This window comes from Passer domesticus, chromosome 2 (genome assembly GCF_036417665.1).
Source record: "Passer domesticus isolate bPasDom1 chromosome 2, bPasDom1.hap1, whole genome shotgun sequence".
Taxonomy (NCBI): domain Eukaryota; kingdom Metazoa; phylum Chordata; class Aves; order Passeriformes; family Passeridae; genus Passer; species Passer domesticus.
Genome location: NC_087475.1, coordinates 65444540 through 65459675, shown reverse-complemented (window position 1 = coordinate 65459675; position 15136 = coordinate 65444540). Strand labels below are relative to the sequence as shown.

At 41.8% G+C, this 15136-nt stretch overlaps 1 long non-coding RNA gene across 2 annotated transcripts; it reads right to left on the bottom strand.

Moving 5' to 3' along the window:
• Positions 1-4871: 4871 nt before the first annotated feature.
• On the bottom strand, positions 4872-11121 carry LOC135295490 (uncharacterized). 2 transcript variants are annotated; one of them, XR_010357604.1, is made up of 3 exons: positions 10952-11121; positions 6564-6637; positions 4872-5031 (listed from the first exon to the last, which is right to left on the bottom strand). It is a non-coding gene; the product is annotated as an uncharacterized LOC135295490 (long non-coding RNA). The 2 variants fall into 2 exon arrangements; XR_010357605.1 differs by lacking the exon at positions 4872-5031 and adding an exon at positions 6145-6220.
• Positions 11122-15136: the final 4015 nt, after the last annotated feature.

Below are 15136 nucleotides of genomic sequence, written 5' to 3'. Positions count from 1 at the left end.
TGTGTAACAGCCCGAGCACTCTGCATATGCCTGCAGTGCATGACTGGTGGGCACAGAATCATAGGATGGCGTAGGTTAGAAAGGACCTTAAAGATCACCTGGATTCAACCCACCTACCACGGGCAGGGACACCCTCCACTAGCACGGGTTGCTCAAATCCATGTGGGTGGAAACATTAACCTGATCTAGTTGAAGATGTCTCTGCTCACTGCAGTGGAGTTGGACTAGATGACCTTCAGAGGGCCCTCTCAGTCCAAACCACTCTATTATGCTGTGTGGGATCACCACTTGGAGCATCTTCCCAAGCAGGGTGAGCAGTCATCTCTGCAGCACCAACTGTTCTCCTCTGCACCTCTCACCTCAGTGAGACAGAAAAATGCTCAGCAACTCACCCTCCCTTGGAGCTGCACTTCCCAACTTCCCCAGGCCATTACCACAGCTGCCACCAGGGATTCATTGCTGCAACTTCTTGTCACATGGAAATCCTCATGGGACTGGGTACTGGGACCTGTGTGCTTCCAAATCCCTGCTTGGCATCTGCAGAGGGAATTGGTGGCACCTGCAATTCGATGTCTTCATTGCAGCAGGGACATGGGGAACTCCCCAGCAGGGACCTTCCAACACACAGCAAAAAGCACAAAAGATGACAAAGAGCAGCTTGGTGCCACAGGCAACTGGCAGAGGTCAGCACATCTCTGCAGGGACTATAAAGGTTAACGCGGCTGTCACTTGCTCAGAGGCTTACTAACCCAGAAGATGCAGGCATTTCCCAGCACCCCTCTCTTTCTGCTGCTGTGGCTTCCAAGAACCTAGCAGATATAAGAAGGGAGTTGGAAATGATGCAGGTTTGATGGGGTTGGTGGGCTCTTGTCACAGGAACAGGCCTTTTTTTGGAGCAGACTAAGCACTTCTGCTGAACACAGCAAACCAACGGCAGCCCCTGATTCTTTGAACTTGCTGATGTTTTGCAGCTTGCTGAGCTGCTTAGTGAGAAACCCTCATTTTGTTTTCAGAAACATAAATAAATTGCTTTCCTTCAGATAACTGATATTTTTCTTCCTCTTGAAATACTCAATGGACCTGTTTTTATCTGTGCAGTGTTTACTTTCCAGGAGGTTTTGCCACATTTGCAGCTTCATGAAGTTTTTTTGCTTCAAGCTCCTCCACAAAATACACAGAGAGCCCAGGGCTGGTCTCTGCTGTTGGGAGGGTAAATCTGCTCCCGAGACAGAAAGGATGGCCCTTCTCATGACTTTTTCTTTTCTTGGTTCTGTTTTGACATTTTATCTTCCTTCATGCTACATGAACAGGAAGCTATAGGGACAGCCACAAATCATCTTGCTGCCTTATGTCCTTCAGCTCCACTATTTTTACACTTGTTTTTGTAAAAGTGCCTGTACATTTACAGAATGAAATGGTGATGGCAGAATGTCTCTGATTACAAATTCCATTACGTCTGAGAAGACCAAATGCTGTTCCCCTTATTCAAACCCAGCCAAGGATCTTTCTTACTCTGAATTTATAGTAACCATAATTCCAGGAGATCCTCAGATACCTCACAGTGGGGTTTTTTTTCAGCACAAATAGGTTTTACAGCTGGGCGAGGTCTTACATTACAGAGAAATTTATGCCAAAACATCTACTCTTAATTAGTCCTTCAGCTACTTGAGGTGGTTACAAATCCCTCCACAGCACCCACTGGAAGATATAAAAAACCTACTCCCCTAATTTAATGTAGAAAAGTATTTGTTATTCCACTGACAGTCTGGATAGCAGGAAGGAAGATGTCAGGAAACTTTAGATTCATGTCAAACCTGTCAATTTTCTCAGTGGTAGGGAAAAGCTCTCCTCTTTTTTTTCCTCTTTGTACAGTCTGAAATGTGACCAGTTGAACCAGTCCAGTGTAGCTGCGAATAGACAGTCCTAGAGATCCTAATAGGTAGAAAAGCACACTCACTTATTTATGCTTACTCTTAAGACTTCTGATAAGGTTTTGCTGACGCTCATTGTGGCAGATTGACTCTGCACACATAATAAAAAATAGTCCTTGATACAAAAAATGCTTAGCTAGGAGGTGAAACCTAAAGAAAACGGCATATGGGGTTTCTTTTACTGTCAAAAGTAGTGGCTTGTTTGAGATAATAGGGCAAGCATGCCTGTAAGTACTGCTGATTTACTGAATTAGTAAATAATCTCCCTTGCACATCTTTGCTTCTTTAAAAGAACAAACAAAGAAACAACAGCAACCAATAACAACAAAAAAAACCCAACAAACCTGGAGAGTTGTCATTAAGCAGACCAGCCTGGCGTCATATGGTTGACCACAGGAACAAAGTCCTATGAGGTCATTCTCCATGGTGCAGATCTTCCCAGTGGTTTTCCTAATTCATTACTTAATTTAGCAGCGTATTGATCTAGACCTGATCACTTTTGTACCTCAGCATCTTTGATGTTGGTCTTTCTAGTAAGAGAGTCCATACAGCCTTCTACAAATCCAATGGCACAAGAAATCCTTGTTACCCAAAATTTTACCTTGATAGATTTCCAGCAATAGTATACAACAGCAATTTCATTAAGTCAAAGAAGCTATGTCAGTCATTGCAGAATTATATAAATTTTGCCATAGTAATTATGTGAATTGGAAAATAGGAATATTTATAACTGAAAATTTTAAACTTCCCCAGGCTGGCCTCACTGGGGTTCTGTAAATGCTTTAAATAGTTTTTATTTTCTATGCCACAACCTTTCTTTTTCTGCCAGCACATTTAAACATGAATAGCTCTTTTACAATTCTGCTATGGAGTTTCTGCATCTGCAACAGTGCCAGATTCAACCTCATGTTCTCTTTGAGCATTTCATATAGTAAATTTTTTCTTTAATAAGTTAATCCAATGTTGAAGTAAAGATAGCATTTCACGTGGGCTACACATTCAGAAAAGTAGACAAATGGAATTATGCCAAGTGACACCAAACAAGGATAGAATCAAAGGATCATTTAGGTTGGAAAATAATTCTAGAACTATCCAGTGCAGCCATTGTACTAACACCATGAAATCCACCATGAAACTATGTCTCCAAGTGCCACATACATCTTTTAAATTCCTCCAGGGAGAGTGAGTGTGCTACTTCAATGGGCAGCATGCTCCAATGCCTGATATTCCTTTAGGTGAAGAAAATATTCTTAATATCCAATCTAAACCTCCTCTGGTGCAACTTAAGCCATTTAGTCTTGTCCTATCACAAATTACCTGTTGACCAGCACGCCCAGCTCACTTTCTGCTGAGCAGCTTTCCAGTCACTCACTGGCCATAGTGTTGCACAGGGTTGCTGTGACCCAAGTGCAGGACCTGTCGTTTTACCTTGTTGACCCTTATACAACTGGCCCTGGCTTATCCATCCAGCCTGCCCAGAGCCCTCTGTAGAAGTTTCCCAATGGAGGGTTCTATAGAAAACAGCAGATCTGGAGAGATAACAGATCAAGACTGCTGAGCAACACTCCTGCCCAACCGCAAACTGACCTAGGATGCACTCAGTTCCCTTGTCCAGGTTGTTGGTAAAGACATTAAACAGAACTGGCCTCCATCCTGTGCCCTGAGATCACCACTAGTGACCAGCTGCCACCTGGATGTAACTGCATCCACCTCGATTCCCTGCACTTGGCCTCCGGACAGGTTTTTACCCAGTGAAGAGTGCACCTGTTCAAGCCATGAGCAGCCAGTTTCTCCAGGAGAATGCTGTGGGAAATGGTGTCAAAAGCTTGACTAAAGCCCAGGAAGACATTCTACAGCCATTCCCTCTTTCTTTAAGCTGATCACCCTTTCATAGAAAGAGATCATGCTGGTCAAGCAGGACCTGCCTTTCATACATCAGTGGTGGCTGGGCCTCGTTTCCCAGTTGTCCTGTACATGCCACATGTTGGCACAAAAGATGATCTGCTTCATGACTTTGCCCAGTACCAAGGTCATATTGTCAGGCCTGTAATTCCCCTAATCCTTTCAGCCTTTGTTGCATTATATTTTCTAGCTTCCTGTCAACAGGGACATCTCCCCATCCAGGCTGCTCATAAATGATGGAAAATGGCTCGGTGTGCACTTCTGCCAGCTCCCTCAGTACCCTTAGATGGATCCCACTGGGCCCCAAAGACTTGAGTGGTTCTCAGTGGCATAGCAGATTGCAGACCATTCCCTCCTGGACTGTGGGGGCTTCATTATGCTCCCCATCCCAGTCTTCCAGCTCAAGGAGCTGAGCACCTGAAGAACAACTGGTCTTACTACTAAAGACTGAGGCAAAGATGGCATTAAATACTTCAGCCTTTTCCTCATCCTTTGTCACTCTGTTTCCTCCCATAACCCATAAAGGATGGAGATTGTTCTTAGACATCCTTTTTTGCCTGATGCGTTTACAGAAAAATTTTTTGTTGCCTTTTACAGCAGTGGCCAGATTAAGTTCAGTTTGGGCTTTGATCCTCCTAATTTTCTCCCTGCATAACTTCATGTTATCCTTATAGTCCTTCTGAGTTTCCCTCCAAAGCTGTTAAGCTCTTCTGTTGCCCAAGTTCCAGCCAAAACTTTCTGTTCAGCCAGGTTGGTCTTCTTGCCCCCTGGTTTATCTTTCAGCACATGGGGACAGCCTGCTCCTGCACAATTAAGGTTTCCCTCTTGAAGAATGTGCTCTCTTGCTTCCTGGACTTCTTTGCCCTTCAGGACTGCCTCCCAAGGGACTCTGTCAGCCACACTTCTAAATTGGTCTTAGAACCTAAATTCTCTGTAATAAAAGACAGGGACCCACCTCTTGGCACTGATTAAAGTAATTTGGATTTTTTCCACTGACTTTACTAGTACATATATAATGCTGTCAATTTTTGTCTCCTTTTCTCTCAGCAAAATTTTTCTTCCTTGGTGCACACTGTGGGTGACAAAGAGCTGTGTAAGACATTTTCCACTCTCTTTTATTTGATTCTTTCATAGCATTTTGCTATGCTGGTGAGTAGGCCATACGTGACTGGTACAAATGCAGAACTGGCAGAAGATGCTACAGATGCAGATAAGAAAGAAAAAAGAAGCACGTGACATCTTTTAGAAGGAAGAATTTCTGTATTAAAAATCCATGCTCACTGCTTTGCCAAGCTGAAAAAATGTCAGTGTCTGGAAATAACAGATCTCCATTTTTTCTTTAAAAACTTATAAAACATATATAATATAACTGAACTCAACATGCCCAGCACAGAGAGAGTCCAGATGGAGGTTACAAAGCTTAAAAGGAGTCACTGACTTTCTAAATAAGCTTTAAATCCATGGTTAAAGCAAATTTAGGTATGTAAAATCTTACTATGGAAGAGCAAAATTAGAGCCTAAATATTATGTTATGCTGTGCTTGCTCTAATCAAATTCATTTAATCCCATTATTTTCTTTCTTGTGTATCACAGATGAAAACAATGGAACCCTCTTGGCAGGAAGCCAGTCTGAAACCATCTATTACCCTCCATACTGAAGTTCTGACAAGGAGAACAAGGCAGCTGCCCTTACAGTAATTGATATTAATGACTCAGGTTAGAGACCATTGTGCCAGCTTGGGACTGACAACAAAGAGAAACCACAGCCCAGCTCCATGGTAATAGGGACAGTGGTCTGAAGACAGATGGATATAATGGGAGCAGAGCAGTGTAGTCCTTTAAAAAAATTATTTTGTCTTGGATGTTATTTAGATGAGACATCAATATATGTTAAATGAGAACAAGAATTGCAATTGTAATTGGCAGTGTCTTTCTGTTCCATTTCTCTGATGTGTCCTGCACTGCGCTTGTAGCTGGAAAAGGCAGATGTGGGGTGCACATTGGCCAGGATGATTGCATCCCTAGGCACAGTGCAGTGCAGGAGGGAACTGCCTAAAGGTTCAGCCCAAGCTGTTTCCCAGCAAGCTCTGGACTGAGCCAGGGCCTGTCCAGACTCCATTCCCAGGCTTCTTACAATATTCATGGTAAGGTTATTGTCAGTGTTTTGTGGAAGTCTGCTCTAGTTTTATCAGATGCCTGCAGATTTCACACATTTTTGCTGAAAATTAGCTCTAGCTTTCAAATTAGCTGGAGCTATTCTAGCCAGCAGAAACAGTGATTTCATTGGTGAAAACCGAAGTGATTGTACCTACCCTGTATAACTTGTAACAGGCTCCGCTCTGACAAATCATGGCTCAAGGTTGAAAAGTAAGGATGGAGAGGCAGCCCTTTCAATAAAAGAGACAGTATTTACACCAGGGAACAGAAATTTTGCAGTGCTGCTTGGTTTAGTTTGTGACAGGCTTTGGTATTCAGTTCATTAAGGGAAAAGTGGTAAAAGGGACAAACATACCCAAGGAGCCTCTGTTGTATCAGCGTGGGGCCAGATGCTGTGTTGTGATGCTGGGAGTGATACACCACTGTGAGCTGTCTCAGGCCTAACTCAGGTTTTCCTGGTTTTTTTCATGTGCTGTCTGCTCTTGCTGCCTTATCCTATTCTAAGCTTTCATATCCCTTAGCCCCCAAACTGTCTAGAACATCATGCAGAAGTGAACAGTGATTACCACATACCTCTTGAGGTGTTGTGTCTTTTGGCCATCTTATCATCAAGGTGTTGAGAAGCTCAGCATTGCAACATACACTGTCTGTTAAAATAAATGTAGTGTCTATGTTGTCATTGTTGTTGAGTAAAAGGCTTTCCTAAGTAGGTCCTTGAGAAATACATTTTCTTCTTGACCTAATTCTCTTCAAAAGACTGAGAGATAGAGTCAAGTGCATCACACTTTTGAAATGAAAATAGCACTCAAGCTTGCTCTATAATTTCTGGTCTCTCATGTAAACATCTGCTGACATTCTCTTCAAACTTTGACTGCTTTTGCACCTTTGGAGTATTTTAGCATAAAGTGAAAAGAATGAAGTCTTTCAAAAAGAAAAAATTAGTCTATATGCCCCTCCCCACTATTCAGGAAGAAAGCAAACCCCTGGGTTACTGCACAAATATCAACACTGGAAATGCTCTTGCTTTCCCAGCCTCTTCTCTACTGTCACACCACTGAAGTCCAAATAACACAAAGCATTTACTCACTATATGTCTGAGCTGATAATTATTTAATGACACAATAATCTGAAATGTCAAGACACAATTAAAATCTGATTTTAACTGTAACTTTGAAGACAAAAGAGATTCAAAACTGTGATTTAGTCTCCTATTACAGAGAATAGGGTAAAATTTCAGGAAGCAAATACTTATCTGATAGAGGAGACACCATAATCAGGCATGCAGTTTTTCCAGTGGGAGGCTCATCCCCTGCACTACCTTTTTTTTAGATCATGGATCTGATAATTTTGAAGATATTTTGAAACTTACAGAAGACGGGGAGGTGATTATACAGAGCCAGCCAGGTCCCACCAAGGGCAAATCCTGCCTGACTAATCTAGTAGTCTTCTAAGATTAAGTGGCTGCATCAGTGGTCAAGGTAAGAGCTACAAATACCCTTTCTGTGGCCTTTTGCCTTGATAAGGTCTGCACAACATTTTTACCTCTGAATTGGAGTGGTATGTGTTTGATGCATGAACTGTTAGATGGGTAAGGAATTAGTGGATGTCCACTCAATGACCTAAAGACCAAGGGTGAGTACTGGGTCCAATACTGATCAACATCTTCATAAATATGGTGGTGCACATGACACACCTGAGAGAAGAGATGCCATCCAGGAAGACCTTGGCAGGCTTGAGGGGTGGACTTATGGGAGGATTGTGAGGTTCAATTAGGACAAGTGCAAGGTCCTGCACTTGGGTGAGGCAATCCCCAATACCAGTACAGAATGGGTGAGGAATGAATTGAGAATCATAGAATCCTAGAATGGTCTGTCCTGAAGAAAGAATTTGGGTATACTGGTGAGTGTAAAATGGGACGTGAGCCAGCAGTGTGCATTTGCAGCATGGAAAGCCAACTGTAACAAGTACAGACAGCAGGCTGAGGAATTAAATTCTCCTCTACTCTGCTCTGGTGAGACCTCACCTGGAGCACTGCATCCAGCTCTGGAGTTCTCAGCACAGGAAAGACATGGACCTGTGGGAGCAGGTGCAGAGGAGGATCACAAAATGGTCAGAGGACTAGAAAACTCCTATGAAGAAAGAGTGTTCAGTCTGGAAAAGGCTCTGGGGAGACCCTCATGTGGCCTTTCAATACACAAAGGAGACTTTGAGAAAGACTTTTCATCAAGGTCTGTAATGACAGCATGAGAGGCAATGGTAATAAAATGAGAGTGGGTAGATTTAGACTATATAACAAAGAACTTTTTTTATCATGAGGGTGATGTGACGATGGAACAGGCTTCTCAGAAAAGCTGTGGATGTCCCATCATTGGAAGTGCTTGAGGTTAGGTTGGAAAGAGCTTTGAGCAACTTGATTTTGTGAAAGGTGTTACTGCCCCTGGCAGGGGAGTTGGACTAGATGATCTTTAGGGGCGCCTTCCAATGAAAACTATTCTAGGATTCTATGAAATCCACTAACTTTGGGTATGTGTATGTGTATACCCATATACATATATATATATATATATATGTGTGTGTGTATGTGCGTATAAATGAAAAAAAAGTAATGTCACAAATAGTTCCAGACATTTAGTGTCTTTTCCCTCCCTTTTTTGTGCTTGAGATGCTTTTGAGATCTTTCTATTGTCTCTAGGATGCCACAGCTAGAGAGTGTTAAAAGATTCAACAGTGTAGTGTGAGTTCTGGGACAAAAGCAGCCCATGAGGAGTTCATACATGGCCACAGTAAAAGCCCATAACCTGCAGCAAACCTGTACAGGTAGGTAATCCTAATTCAGAGATGTGAAAGAAGACATAGGAGCCCACAGTGCCACTACCATCTCCTTGTGGGAGCATCTCCCAGAGTATCCATAAGCTCTCAGCTGTGTGAGGACTGCCATAAATGTCCTGTGATTGTCAAACTTGGACATCTCAACCGCGTTTTGTAGAGTAGAAAAGGTCACAATCTCTGTATAGCTCTATGTGATGTCTCTTTTCTCAGTCTTGGCAAGTTCACCTTGTACAGCTCCCTCCTCAGCTTTGGCTCTCCTTTCTCTTTGTATTTGCCTTTTTAATCTTTATTAACACACCTTTTCACACTCTGTCATCTGGGCTCAGAACTTCTTTCCTAGGAAACCTGGCAATGTCTCCTCTCAGAGCTATAGCATACTGTCCTTCTATGAATTTCCCAGATACAAGACTGGGGTTTTTTTCTCAGTCTGAGTATTCACAGACAGAACATTCCTTTATGCCTCAAGTGAAGTCTTGTCGTCACAACAGAATTACTGACATTGTTTACAAAAGTCCAGATTGTACATTAACATGAATTCTCCACTTGTGCCAGGTTCTGTAAGAAGCAGCTCATAAGACCGTTCATTTTAAAAAAAATATATATTATACACATTTCAGAAACAATAGCATTTACTGTCTGGAGATCTGGATCTTCCTACTTAAATCAATAGCTTTTTTTTTTAAGCACCGTGAATGCCTGAAGGCACTGTATGAACATCATCCATTTGCCCATATTTTTCTGAGCAAAGGTGAATCTCACTTTTTCTTCAAAGAAGTATTTGGCAAATACTGAAGAAGTGTCTTGGTGTAAGAGATTGGCATACTGGGTTTAAATCTTCAGGCTCATACACAACAGTAAGCCCACCTGTTACACTATTAGTGTTCAGATATTCTTCAATTTACAGTGAAACATATGGGTTCCAGCCTAATATGTTGTCTGGTCTGTGACCACAAGACAAATTCAGGGTCATGACTGCCCTTCAAGCCTTGAATTCGTGTGTGATGGGAGTTGGAAAGTTTGCTTGATTAAGATTTCAGTTCAGATTAGGGTAGATTGCTATTGAAGAAAAAAGCCTTAGCTATAATACTTAAATGTGCTAGTCAAAGCCTGTCAAACCCTTCAGATAATGTAATTAATCTTGTAAATGGAGTAACTGATATGCTTCTCCAAGTGTCACACTCCAGCTAGTCTTCAAAAGATGAGAATAACACTAATGCTATTAGTTACTAGGGACTACATGATTACAGAATCACAAGTGGTGTTCCCCAGGGCCCACTAGTGGGGCCAGTTCTGTTTAATATCACAGAACACAGAATCACAAAATCAGCTGAGTTGGAAGAGACCCACAAGGATCATCAAGTTCATCTCCTGGACCTGCACAGAACCTCCCCATGTGCCTGACAGCATTTGTCAAACACTTCTTGCCACTTCCCCAGGAGCCTGCTCCAGTGTCCAACCACCCTCTGTGTGGAAAAAACCTTTTCCTAGTATCCAATCTAAACCTCCCCTGACACAACCTCAGGCCATTCCCTTGGGCCCTGTCACTGGTCACCACACAGAAGAAATCAGTGCCTGCTCCTCCTCTTCTCCTCACAAGGAAGTTATAACTGCAGTGAGCTCTCTCCTCAGTCTCCTCTTCTCCAGGCTGGACAGACCAAGTGATCTCAGCCACTCCTCATGCAAGTTCCCCTCAAGGACCTTCATCATCCTCCTTGCCCTTCTTTGGACACTCTCTAACAGCTTAATGTCTTGTTTATATTGTGGCACCCAAAACTGCCCCCAGCAGTCGAGGTGAGGCTGCCCCAGTGCAGAGCAGAGCAGGACAATCCCCTCCCTGGCCTGGCTGGTGATGTTGTGCCTGATGCACCCCAGGACACAGTCGGCCATCCCGGCTCAGATTCAACTTTTCATCAACCAGAACCACCGGGTCCCTTTCCTCAGTGCTGCTCTCCAGCATCTCAATCCCCAGTCTGTCTGTCCATCCAGTGTCATCTTATCCCAGGTGCAGAATCAGGCACATTCCCTTGTTGAACTTAATATGGTTGGTTATTGCCCAGCCCTCTAAATTGTTAGGGTCTCTCTGCAGGGCCTACCAGCCTTTGAAGCAGTCAACACTCTTAGTTTTATATTACCTGCAAACTTGCTTAGTATTCCTTCCAGTCCTGCATCCAAGCCATTAAGAGAGATCTTGAAAAGCACAGGGCCAAGAATGGAGCCCTGCAGAACCCACTAGTAACAGGGTGCCAGTCTGATATCTCACCATGCACTAAACCTTTGCCCCACGTACTCAGCACTGGTGGGGCCACACCTCAAACCCTGTGTTCGGTTAACTCTGGGCCCCTCAGAACAAGAAGGAGATGCTGGAGTGTGTCCAGGGGAAGAAATGGCTTCAAGTTGCACCAGGAAAAGTTCAGATTATATATCAGGAAACATTTCTTCATGGAGAGGATTGTCAGGCATTGGAACAGGTTATTCAGTTAAGTAGTGAAACCACAGTCCCTGAAAGTGTTGAAAAAACTTGTGAATGTGGCACTTGGGGTTATGGTTTAGTAGTGAACATGTGGTGCTGGGTTAACATATGGATTGGATAATCCTAGAATCCTTTTCCAACCTATCCACTTGTATGAATTTAAGTGCAGCATAAGAAAGGTCATAAATAGCTATCAAGAGCCCTTATATCCCTATCTGAGAAGACTTAAATACATTAAAGTGAGCAGTGAAACAAAATTTGTACCACCTTGCACCACTATTATGTAGAAGAAGCCCTTGGTGTTAAAGGTGCAGGTTTTGCTGAACTATCATCCCCATGAAAATAATTTAATTCTAGCTGGCACTGATTTTCAGATCTGCTGTTCTCAGGGGTTTAGAGAGATCTGTAGATATTGTCTGGAGAAGGGAAGCCCTCCATTTACTACCTGCCGGCCAACAAATCAACCAAGAGGGTATAGCCTACAAGCATGCATTTGGGTATTCTGCCATGTTTAAAGCCCATTGTCATTTATCAAGGGCAAATTGAATTACTGTGTAATTTGGAAGAAGCAGCTTCTGTCCTGAAGAGATGAGCAGACACTGAACCATGGTATTAATTCATAGTTCATTTTGTTCAGTAAAGCATTAGGAAGAATTGGGATGATAATTTGTACATTTCAGTGTCTACATGATAATTACTTCTTTCCTCAGCGGTTTACACTGTTTTCTATCACTCCAGCTTACTAGCAGCTCAGGTGAAGCTTAGGTTATAAGGCCTCAATTGCTAAAGTTGGATCTGGACAAACAAGTGCAATAAATTTTGCTGATGTTGATCTGGAAAGCTCAGGTGCACTATTTTGGTTTCTACTCCCTTGACACAAGGTTGCCAAAATTACTGAAGCCCTACCAGTGTAAGACAGAGGCACAATTTTCTCCTGCTGCTTTTTATTTGGTAGACATACGCATTAGCAGGAACTCAAAGTCCCTTTTCTTGTAAAGACGTCATGGGCAAAATGTTAGGCTATAGTATTACCTGGTATTATAAAGCCCTCTGAAGCAGGCAGAGTCCAGTGAGTTCTCAGCAAGATTGGAACGGTGGCTCATTCACATCACAGCTATATGCTATTTTTGGCATGCAGTTCACTTTTCCTTATTGGAAAAATAAAAACTATTCAAATAGAAAGTTCTTCTAGCTTGGTGTATATACCAATTTGGCTGCTTTCAGCCATATTGATTTCCTTTCACCTGCAAAAACTTTCTTTGAAGTCTGCAGAATTTTGTTTGAGTCTGGTTCTTTTCAAGCTCCCTTTGTCTCTGTGCTTCCCCTCTGACTGTGGAAAAGGGTTATCCCTTGGGAATGATGATGGATCTGGTTATGTGCCATGGGGAGAAGGAGTCAAGGCAGACAAACAAAGGGTGGTGAACGCTCAGAGTAAATTTGGCTTTCTGTGAGCAAAGCACAGAGGTGGCCCCTCATACAGAGACTGTGGGGATGCCACATAAAGGCAGTGTGTCCATACCACTCTCAGTGTTTCCCTTTTAATTCTCTTCAACTTGAACTTCCAAAAACAAGCTCTGGAGCTGGCTGGGACAAGGATTTTCAATAAACTAAGACAATGTTGGTTTTGAGCCTTCCACAGAGATTAAGCAGAAAAATTTAATTAATAGTGCCTGGAAACCTTGTTCTTTTGTTGTTTTAATTGAAATACTGCATCTGACTGCTACAACAAGGCCTGATTCAGGGCAAGGCAGTTCAAATGGCATAACTCCAAGATGGCTTTTGCTTTATTCATACCAAACAATTTTTGCACAAAGGTAGTAACTTCAATAAAAAGTATTAACTTAATCAGCATAATATATAAGGTGTAAGAAAAGATGAGTTGGTCTATATCTTTATAGGCTTTACTGAGGGGATGAGATTACACAGTTGTACAATATGACTTTTCCTTATTAGGAGAATAAAATCTCTATTGTTGGAAAGCATATCTTGGTCATCTCCTGAAGTATTTCAGATTTTCTCTAGTGTCTTCTTGTTATTTAAAAGGAATGTAATTCAGATCCACAGTGGTCATGGGTTATTTTCTGGACTAGATCTCTGTCATGATGGCAGGCATATATTATACAGTAAAATTGTGCAGGACCAAGAGCAGTTTCCATTTCATTCTGAATGAATGAAGTGATAAATGAAAGATGAAAAGGTTTTTGTTTCAGCTTGTGTTTATGGAGATCAGCTCCCTTCCAGACTAAAACAGAAAAGGGAATTGAATTTTGTCTAAATAATCCAGCTTTGTTTATATATCTACATATATTGAACCTGAACTGCTTTCTGAAAGTTTTGTTGGGTTTAACCAGAACTAAACAGGAGAAACTTACCTCTGAGTCTGAACAGGAGCTCACCCTGCTTTGACTTACCAGCTTACAGAGGATGTTAGCATGTCCTGACACAACTTGAGCACTGCAGGAACCACATCTCTTGTGAGTGTTGGATTGAATCAGGTCTTAGTTGTGGTTAATCCAGAATATAAGTATTGCTTTACTGCCATGCTCCACCTAAAGATGATGAGTTCATGAAAAGAGGCATTCATCCCAGTTAAGAGCTGGACATATCCTTCAATATAGTTGTCTTCTTCATTTACAGTGATAGATATAAAGATACCCAGAGGAACATTCACAGAGAGCCCAGGTAATTACTTTAGACTAATTTCAAATGATTACCAGGAGACTGTTGGACAAAAATTTCACAGATGAAATATCTGCACATGTACAGAGAGCTTTGTTATTTTGCTACACCAAACTGCTCCTTTGTTCCATAATTCTCCAGCTGACATCTTCCTGAGACACCTCAAAGCAAGAGCTCTGTGAAGTGACTGACTTCCAAAAGTTCACTTTTTTCAAAAGACAGCTTTTTTCCCTCTGTTTTATCACAAACTGGCAGCAGCAGCAGTCTGAACAAAACCAATGGAAAATATGTACTGGAAAGTCCTCATGAGCTAGGAGAAGTGACAGAAGGCAATTTTCTATGTTTATTTTAATTTAATTTCCACGACTGTAAGAAAACAAATTGTAAGAATCTTTCTTGCCTCTTTCCTTAGTTCTTGTTCCATCTGTAACTAGTTAGGAAGAGATTACAAAGAAAGAATGGGTTGTTCAAACTTGTTTGTCCATGAAAGTATCTGTTGCAAGAATTGCTTTTCTCTCAAAGATCTAAAATGCTTCATTTTACCAGCCAGACTAGATAAATGCTGTGAAGTAGTTATACAAAAACAGTCAAATTTTTTTAATGAATCTACTTAGTTGTGTTTGCATTTGGTCTGGCTTTGCTTTCCACAAATATTCATGCAAATAAGTTTTTTGGAACAAAGTCTTTTTCAAAGTAAATATTAAGGATGAGCAGTCAAATATATATGCAAAGGAAATTTTACATTGCCTTTCTGCAAGGCTTCAGAACCAAACACTCAGGAGTATTAGGTTTATTCCTGATGTCAAGAAGCTGGAAGAATACAGAGTAGCTGAAGGGACATGTCCAAAACAAGAAATCCAGGTTTTATTTCAAGGGTGAAATCCTAGTTCCCCTGAATTAATTAGTGAAGTGCCCATACATGTCACATTAACAAGATTTTATTATACTTGTAAGGTACTGAGTCCTCTTTTTTTTAGCCTAAGGGTTAGACAATGCTGACTTAATACATTTTAAAAAAATCCCTTTATATTTTGGAGACCTTTAAATAGCACAGAGTAGGCAAATAATCTTTTTCCATTGCTGCTCCAGGTTAATTTTAGACAATTTTTGGGCTGTGTCACTGCCAGAAAGGTTATTTTGCCAGCCCTGGCCATGCCCTCCCGTTCCT